The sequence below is a fragment of the Eleutherodactylus coqui genome, chromosome 9 (genome assembly GCF_035609145.1).
Source record: "Eleutherodactylus coqui strain aEleCoq1 chromosome 9, aEleCoq1.hap1, whole genome shotgun sequence".
NCBI lineage: Eukaryota > Metazoa > Chordata > Amphibia > Anura > Eleutherodactylidae > Eleutherodactylus > Eleutherodactylus coqui.
Genome location: NC_089845.1, coordinates 92999385 through 93009866, shown reverse-complemented (window position 1 = coordinate 93009866; position 10482 = coordinate 92999385).

The following is a 10482-nucleotide window of genomic DNA, read 5'->3' as shown; positions in this document are numbered from 1 at the left end:
GCTGACTTCGCTTACGGAACGCCAGGAAATAATTTTGCGCAAGCCTGCTGTAACACTTAGCTGGCTGCGTATGAATTTGGAGAACTATTACCCCCAGCAGAGTTCCAGAACACTGAGGACAGTGACAGGCAGCCCAAATAGATTTTTTTCCCCAAATGTTTTTGCAAAGGCCCACTGCCTATATTCAATCAATATGTCTTCTGGCCCTGCCTAACCACTTCTGGCCCTGGAGTATGTCAAAGAACTGCAGAGTGTTGCACTGTGGACTGCAATACAGCGGTGATTTAACAGCCCAGACAGAGCCAGGAAATAATTTTGCGCAAGCCTGCTGTAACACTTAGCTGGCTGCGTATGAATTTGGAGAACTACTACACCCAGCAGAGACCCAGAACACTGAGGACAGTCACAGGCAGCCCAAATAGATTTTTTTCCCCAAATGTTTTTGCAAAGGCCCACTGCCTATATTCAATCAATATGTCTTCTGTCCCTACCTAACCACCACTTCTGGCCCTGGAGTATTACTGCAGGGCGCAATGCTCTGCACGGCCGATATACCAAAAAAAAAAATGTGCAACGCTGCAAAAAGCAGCCTCCACAGTACTGCACACGGTTAGATGTGGCCCTAAGAAGGACCGTTGGGGTTCTTGAAGCCTAAAATACTCCTAACACTCTCCCTATAGCAGCTCCACCAAGATAGCACTTTCCCTCCTCTATGTCAGAACGCATCTGTGGCGAGCCACGGGAGGGGCCGATTTTTATACTCGGGTGACACCTGATCTCGCCAGCCACTCACTGCAGGGGGGTGGTATAGGGCTTGAACGTCGCAGGGGGAAGTTGTAATGCCTTCCCTGTCTTTCTATTGGCCAGAAAAGCGCGCTAACGTCTCAGAGATGAAAGTGAAAGTAACCCGAACATCGCGTGGTATTCGTCACGAGTAACGAGCATCTCGAACACGCTAATACTCGAACGAGTATCAAGCTCGGACGAGTACATTCGCTCATCTCTAGTCATAGCATTCCATGCATTCAGCTCAATATTGTCTTCAATGTTTGCAGGCAGCCTCATGGTGCAAAGTATTCGGAGTAGTGTTCAACATTAGAGATGAGCGAGCATGCTCGTCCGAGCTTGATGCTCGTTCGAGTATTAGCATACTCAAAAGTACTCGTTACTCGAGAGAGCACCACGTGGTATTTGAGAATATTTCACCCTCTCCTCTCCACATGTTTAGCGGCTTTTTTAGCCAATGAATATGCATGGAAGGCTTTGGCACCTCCTGCTATGACGTGCCAACCCAGTGATTATCTGTCCGGATCAGGTGACCTAGGATCATAAAAACTCAGGTCACCTGATGCTCGCCTCACATGGAGGCTGAATTAGCTGAGGGACAGAGCTACTGTGAATGAGGGAGAGCGTTAGTGTAGGTTAGAAGGAGGGTTTAGGCAGGGGTCCATCTTTAAAGAACCCAACAGTCCTTTTTAGGAATTCAACTCCACTTTTGTGCATCATCAGTTTGGCTGCCTGGGACCAGTAGTGCGCACAAAGCATTCACAAGCATCCCGGCTGTATACTTCATACTGTTACCGGTTCTATACAGTATACTGCTACTGGTGTACACAGACTATATAGAAACTAACAAAACTCCTCTCATTTTTCATTTTTTTATTTCTTTTTAGCTGAAAGCATTTGCATAATAGGCCCAAGTGTGTGCCCTGTTGATCCACATTATATAACAAGACCGTACTCTATTTTTGGCTTAAAGTGTACGTAAAATACCCTTAGTGTGTGTCCTGTCAATCTGCACTATATAACAAGACTGTACACATTTTACACTGTCTATTTTTGGCTTAAAGTGTATGTAAAATACCCTTAGTCTGTGTCCTGTCAATCCGCACTATATAACAAGACTGTACTCATTTTACACTATCTATTTTCTGCTCAAGTGTACGCAAAATACCCTTAGTGTGTGTCCTCTCGATCCGAACTATATAACAAGACTGCACACATTTTACACTGTCTATTTTTGGCTTAAAGCGTATGTAAAATACCCTTAGGGTGTGTCCTCTCAATCTGCACTATATAACAAGACTGTACACATTTTACACTGTCTATTTTTGGCTTAAAGTGTACGTAAAATACCCTTAGTGTGTGTCCTGTCAATCCGCACTATATAACAAGACTGTACACATTTTACACTGTCTATTTTTGGCTAAAAGTGTATGTAAAATACCCTTAGTCTGTGTCCTGTCAATCTGCACTATATAACAAGACTGTACTCATTTTACACTATCTATTTTCTGCTAAAGTGTACGCAAAATACCCTTAGTGTGTGTCCTCTCGATCCGAACTATATAACAAGACTGCACACATTTTACACTGTCTATTTTTGGGCAGAGGCTGAGGGTGTGGGCAGAGGCCGAGGTCCTGGGCGGGGTGAAACAGTGCCTGCTGTGAAGGAAGAAGTAGAATGCCACATATAGCTTCATCCATAGCTTCATCTCACAGTTTCAGGTCCGCGAGGTACTATTATTAAAATTGCAACAGTGCGATCAGATGATGACGTGGATAGCGGATAGCACGTCCAGTAATTTATCCACCACCCAGTCTTCCACGCAGTCCACTCATGCTAGCCAAGGGACTGGACCTGTGAATCCTCACGCTGATCCTCCTTCCTCCCAGCCTGGTCACTTCAGGAAAAGGAGAGATTCAGAACAGGCATACTCACAGGAACTGTTCTCAGGTCCCTTCTCTGAGTCGCAAACAATGGTTCATGAGCCACCTGAGGAGTTTGTCGTGACCGATGCCCGTGTACCAACGTCCTCTGTGATGCCTCTGCTCCATACAACTATTGGGTGTCAAAGCTGGACACGTGGCATGAACTTGCGCTGCACGCCTTGGAGGTGCTGGCCTGCCCTGCCGCTAGCGTGTTATCAGAGAGGGTGTTTAGTGCTGCTGGGGGGATTATCACGGATAAGTGTACCCACCTGTCAACTGACAGTGCCGACAGGCTTACACTTATTAAGATGAACAAAGCCTAGATTTTCTCAGACTTCTTTTCTCCACTGGTGGAAAGCAGCTTAACATAAAGTATCTTTAATCTGGAACTGGAGAACCATGCACCCTCTATCACCCCAAAAAAGGGTAGAAGTAGCTTGGTCTATCCTTCTCTGATCATCCTCCTCTTCCTAAACCAGCATGTCAGCACGCTGAACAGCCAATTCTGCAAAGGGCCAAAAGGCTCTGTAAAAGCTACGTGCTCTGGAGGGCTGCCGCCAGGCTCTGTCACAACACCTTTTCCTGAGGTCCGCCTCCAGGTTCTCGCCCCCAATTTTGAAGAGGTTCACCACTAGAGTTCAGCAAACGTGCTGGTTCCAGCTTCATATGCCCACAGAGTCCACAAATGTATCCCAGCGCAGTGTCCAGCTATCTGACACTGAATCAAAGATGTCAGGCAGCAGGTTTCAAGTGCAAGTAACTTTATGCATCCATAGGAATACAAGATCAATGCCTCCTCATCACAAAGAATAGCGACGTTTCGACTCTGCATGTGAGTCTTTGTCGCGCAGGCCCAGGGGACGGGAGGGACGCCCGTGCGCCCCCCGTGGAGAACCTACGCTGGCGGGGGAATCGGCTCGAGAAGATGTTCGAGGGAGCTGGGCTCTTGAGGCCCGTCAATGGACAGGGCACGGCGTGGGTCCCCAGCCGTGCCTGCTCTCCTGTTGACCTCCCATTCCCTCCTGTTCCCTTCCCATTTCTGTGGTGTTTCTATCACTTTCTAATGTTTTCAGGTGAATCACACACCCTCCCCTATGCAGAGCATGGGTCACGTTGAAAAATGCCCGAGTATCCCATTGACTTCAATGGGGTTCATTACTCAAAACGAGCTCTTGAGCATTACAAAAAGTTTGGCTTGAGTAATGGGCACCCGAGCATTTTGGTGCTTGCTCATCTCTATTCACCATCATGAAGCGCACGTGCATCATCAGCTTCTTTCCTCCTTATCATCTCAACTTGGTAAAACGACCAACAGGCCTTATAGCAAACCATGCTGTGCTACCACTGTTCCTCCGTTTCTCTGTTCTTCTGCTCCCCCACAACAGGAGGCAACAGGAGCCATGGTGTAGCACAATCAAAAGCCCAGAGACCAGCAAGGCAGCCACCACAGCAGAGTTGAAAACACGCCCCAGGAAGAAAACCAAACTAGAAACTTCCTTTTAATATCTACTAAATTGTCAGTTTCCATTTTGGCAGTTCTCCAAATGAGTATAAGAAGGCTGTTGCATGGGCATACCTGTTATTTCAATGACAGAGAGCTATGTGCAATTTGACTTGTGCTGGTGTTAATATGTATTTTCACTGAAGATATCTTATGGAACAAAGTGCCTCAATTAGTGCCACACAAAACTCAGATTGGGTCCATTCTGCATGCTTTTCAAATTCTTAAGTGAGTATTAATTCTGCTGTCATTTAAAGAATTGCAGAGACTAATTCTCTCTATACTAAGCCTTTGGGCAGTTTAAAGGAATTCATCTAGCAGCGGTGCCATCATTATTTCTACCTGAATTATCCTGTCACTATTAAACACATCAACCTTCTCATTACTCAGAACATGTCTCATCTTTACATTAGTCTGGTGTAAGCTTCCAGACACCCTTTCTTCAAATAGACTGATGTTGGTATATAATCAACTGTGTACAGAAGTCAAGGTTATTCCCACAACTCCTTAAATCCAAAAATGATTGCATTCAATACTTTAATCTGTTAAATAACACTCTTTCTTATTCACAAATGATGTACCCAAACAACTAACTTGATATCAAGAGAGGGTAATAATAGAGAGGACTTTCTTCACTGAGGGGGGTGGAGTACCTCCAACTCCCCTCCAAAATCTGGGTCTACGGAAGATAGTCACAGATAGGCAGGTGGATCCAATCTTCCTCTAAGTTTATTAGCAATAAATATGACAAACAATGAATGATGGGCAACATGTTTCGGGGTATCAGGACCCCTTTCTCAAGCCTAACATGCAGACATCACATGCTTACTTTAAATGTCCTAAGGAAACCCGCTCTAACACGATGTCACGGCATCCTGCGGCATCAGTAGACGCCCCTGGGACTTCATGTACTACACTTGTGTTCCAACGCGCGATTGTGACATTCTGCAGCATCAGTGGACGCCACAGAACAACAATACGTTCTACTTGCATTCCATCTGACGCTTACAGAATGACGCGATCAAGCATCTTACATCATGGCATTAGCTCCGTCCTTTTAAATGTCCTCCTCTGGGAAGTTATGAGAGTGGTTTCCCTTAGGACATGTTCACATGGCTATATCAATTGTCAGATCCATTTTGGATCTTTCTGATGTGGATCTGATATTTAATCCACAGCAAAAGTCCTAGGCACAGAAGAAAACACATAGGTGTGCTAGAATATACCATGGAATTTCTTCAGAAAAAGCCTCTAGCCTTGGCCAGTCCTTCGGCGATAGAGTCTCAATGAGCCCCTTTGTGGTCTGTCACGATACACAGGGCAGTAAACCTGCAACAGTGTCCTCCACTGCTGTTTTTTACTTCATATACCATGTAGTTATAATAACATTTTAACTTTATTATATGGGGTGTTACAACCATGGCTAGACCATATACTATATGTGAGTATCACATAAATGATGCTTTGGTACGTTTAATACAGTATAGCATTATTGGCAACCCAGAAGGAAGAAACATGGCGGAAGCAGGAGAAGGAGAACAGCAGCAGTTCCACCACTACAACCTTGATCTCAGAGTGTACTCCTCATTGAAACATTAGAGCTGTAGCTCCATATTTCCAAATTGATATATTTTTCATGAGGGAGGAAGTAGGAGGAGGAAACAAGGAAGAAGCAGGAGGAGAACAGCAGCAGCACCACCACCAGCAACAACACCTTGAGGGCATAGTGTGGTGTTTGATATAAATCTATGCTCAGTCATATGTGGGTTAAAATTGCCAGCATACTAACTAATCAATGGAATCTGCTAGGGGGGGGGGGGGGTGTGCAGAAGTCAGGTGGAATCCACCTCTGGTTCACTTTTATAAATGTCATGTGATCCATATTGTCTGTGGACAGGCATTTGCTTCTGTCAGTTATCACACCCCCACCTGCGCTGCGCACACTTTCTGATAGCACCTTGGTAGTGGAGCAGGCAAGGACCTCTAAAGCATGTTGTGCAAATTCTGGCCTCTCACTTATAGCTTAGACATCAAGAAGTCAAAGAGGTCAATTCCATGTCTTAGTACATCCATGCAGGAGCTGACATACTCTTGGATCATTTAGTCCCCTCTTAAACTTCTCTATCGATTTTGCCATCACCACATCCTCAGGCAGAGAGTTCCACAGTCTCACTGCTCTTACAGTAAAGAACCCCCTTCTGTGTTGGTGATGAAACCTTCTTTCTTCTAGATGTAGAGGATGCCTTCTTGTTACTGTCGTAGTCCTGGGTATAAACAGATTATTGGAAAGATCATTGTAATGTCCCATAAAGTATTTATACATATCCAGTCCTCTCATTCTGTTTATTAAGTTAGTTTCCCTTCTTTGAACCGCCTCAAGCACTGCAACATCTTTCCTGAGTACTGGTGTCAAGAACTGTACACAGTATTCCATGTGAGGCCTGACAAGTGCCTTATATAGAGGAAGAATAATGTTCTTGCCCCCATACCTTTTTTAATGCACCCCAAGACGTTATTTGCTTTTGCAGCAACTGACTGGCATTGATTGTTCCAGTAAAGTCTACAGTAAACTAGTACCCCAAGGTTTTTTTTCATATCATTTTTCCCTAGCAGCACCAAATTTTGTATATATTGGTGACATCTGTTTCTCCTGCCCCTGCGCATAACCTTATATTTATCAATATTGAACTTCATTTGTCATTTTTCTGCCCAAGCCCCCAGCTTCTCTAGGTTCATTTCCAGCCATATATTGTCCTCCTTTGTATTAATTATCTTGTAGAATTTCGTATAATCTGCAAATATTAATCGTTCACTGTGCAATCCTTCTATCAGGTCATTGATAAATATATTGAACAGATCAATAGACTCTCCCAGGTCCAGCCTAGAACTTACTTCATTATAGAAGCTGATCAAATTGGTCTGACATGATTGACCCTTCATGAATCCATGCTGATGAGGTGTTATACCATTGTTTTCCTTGAGGTATTGCAGGATGGTATCTCTCAGTAACCTCTCAAATATTTTTCAATTATTGAAGTGAGACTTACTGGCCTGTAGTTACAAGGCTCTTTTTTAAACCTCTTTTTGTATATTGGAACCACATTGGCAATACACCAATTCAGTGGTACAACAGTGGTCTCAATAGAGTCCTTAAATATAAGAAATAGCGGCCTATCTATCATGTCATTTAGGTGTCTTAGAACCTTCGGGTGTATTCCATCTGTGCCTGGTGATTTGTCAATTTCAATCTGTTTAGCTGCCTCTACTTCCTGCGTTAGGCAGGTGATATTGAGTGGGGATTTGTTTTATCCCCCTGCATCTCGTCTGACATTTGTTTTTTCTTCGTGAATACACAGTGGTAAATTGATGTTATTTTGGCTGTTCTCGCAAAGGTGCTACCCATGGAGTCTGACAGGGTAAGATGGTAAAGGCCAATGGGTTGCTACCCTTGGGAAAGGGGAGGGCAAGATCATGTTTTGTTGTGACGCCAGTCTGTATACCGGTAGGGACCCATTCCTGACAAAAATAATACTTACAAAAATGGGAGAAATAAACCAAAAAGGGGTAGTAGTCCCTTCCCCTGGAGGGTGTATTGTGGTACCTAAGTGCAGATGTTGGGTTGGTGGGGAGGAACTCCAGGAGTCAGGTTTTGAAGGTGTAACCAGATGAAAAAATTTTTGGGGAGAGAGAGTTCTTTCACAATGGCAAAGCATACAAATTTCCTTGACTTGAATTTCAGTTACAGACATGAATTTACACTGCTTTGAATTCAGACACTGACTTGACTTTGCTGGAATTGCTGACTGGACTTGTCTGAGATTATCTGCATGGGGCTTTAGGTTACTCTTTCTTTCTGTCTTTGCTTTTTGACACACTTAGCTTAGTCCTTGGCCTTGACTTTTTTTCTCCCCAATCGGTAATAATCATTCACTGCTGTAGTGATCTTACTCCTTTCTCTCTCTTCCTCTCTGACATGGAGATGATGTTAGTACTCACACTTTGTTGTCTCCCTACCACACTGGCTCCTATGTCCTTAGCTCTTCACTCCTGTGGATGGAGTTTAGGGAGTCCCACTCTCTAGACTCCCTAAACTCCACCCACTCTCTCCTCTTATACTATCACTCTAGCCCAACCCTTGAGGGGAAAACTTCACCCAATCACCCTCTATCTACCTGCTGCCTGACCAACCACTCCTCTGGGCTGCTGCTAGGTGACCTGAAACCCTATGGGATGGAAAACCTGCCAATGATACTTTACACGGCAGTGAATGTAAAAGCACAATTTAACATTTGTCACCCATGATAATAACCATGATAACATAACCACAGAAGTGCTGTAGTACCCAATTCTGGGGTACTATACATGGAGCTTTGGTCCATGAAAAAAAATCCCTTGTCTCAATAGCCCTATCGATTTAATGGTCCCAAGTTCTTTCCAAACTCGGAGAAACCTTGGATGTAAAAACTGCCCATGTAAATTAGGCCTAAATGGTAAAAGGCTTCTCTCTTGTAGTGCTCACTGTGGCTTAATGCTATTGTATTTGAAAGTATCTTTGAGCAATACAAAGTTGTGGGCCACTGCTTTAGATTATATATATTATTTTTTATTTGATTTACTGTATTATTTGGTCAAGTAATAATGGTACAGGTGTATTATCATACTTACTTAACTAAGCAGCATATTAACATGTGTCATAGATCAGCTGGGTTTTAGATGCCCAGCAGTAATCATTTTGCATGACTAACATGACATTCTGTGACTGTAGCTTTCCATTATAGTAATATACCACCACTGACTTCAGTTATCATTACGGAAGCAAAATAGAAAACATAATTATCAATGACAATGATCTAGAAGATTAAGTTACTAAACAAAGCATCTAATTGAACCAATTCATGCTTTTCCAAATAATTATTTAAAAGTAGTGTGCTCAAACCCATTTGCTGTGTACCCTGGAATAGACATATTTATCTTGGTGCTAAAACATGATGTTTGTTTTGACATTTTTATGATTAAACTATTTATCACTCTACATGGTTACACGAGCTTAAAGATACTCTGGAGAGTTAAAATATTGTGCATTATTTCTGCAGTAGGATGCAGTTCAATGTGAACAGGCGAGGATTTCTGTATTAACTAGTTACACATTCATATATACGTTATTTATGACAATATTATCTTCTGCACTATGATGCTTTTACTACATCAATTTTCTATGACACATACTGTACATATTTACTTGATCAACTTCTAGAAGCAGCATATATCAACACATAGTAATAAGCTGACACATAGTGTACAGAGATGAGCGAGCATACTCGGTAAGGCGGTATACTCGAGAGAGCATCACCTTTTTTGGCTCGTCCCTGAAGATTCGGGGGAGGGGGGGGACGGGGCAGCGAGGGGGGGCGTGGAGGAGAGTGAGAGAGATCCCTCTCTCTCTCCCTCCCAATCCCCTCTGCAACCCCCTGCTCACCCCTGCGCCCCCCCCCCCCCCCCCGAATCGTCAGGGACAAGCCAGCAGGTACTCGAAAAAGGCGATGCTCTCTCGAGTATATCGCCTTACCGAGTATGCTCGCTCATCTCTAATAGTGTCCACTGTAGTGCATTGCCTATGTAAGCTTGTTTAAAGGGGTTGTCCCATTACTTTTTAAATTTTTATAGACAGGAGCTGCTGTCAAAAAATAACAAATACAACAGTATTTACCTGTCCTTGACCCCACCAATCCAGCGCTGTAGCCCCGCTTTTGTCTCGGTCTCTGTTGACAATCGAAGTCAGGTGACTGCTAGTAGCCAATCAGAGGCCACAGCACCACCATTAGGAATTCCTGACATCATGGCACCAAAGATATTAGCACTGATGCCACGAGAATGAGCAGTGACACTGTGGCCTCTTATTGGCAGGTGGTGGCCACCTGACTTGCGCTGTCAACAGGGACAAGGTGAATCATGGGGTTGCAGTGCTGGGGACAAGGATGAGTAAGTACTGTTGTATTTGTTACTTTTTGACAGATGCGTCTATGGTTACATTTTTAAAAAGTAACCAGACAACCCTTTAAGACTAACATTCTGTGTGGATTATTTTCTTAAGTGGAACCTGTCACATTATGCTTTAGCTGTGGACCGTATGTTATATAGCAAGAAGAGCTGAGCAGATTGATTCCATAAAGCTTAGATGGAAAAGATTTGGTATAAGGGTGCATTCAGTAATGTCAGAAAATTCCACCACACCACAATCTGCAGCAGAATCTGCACATCTTACATAAATA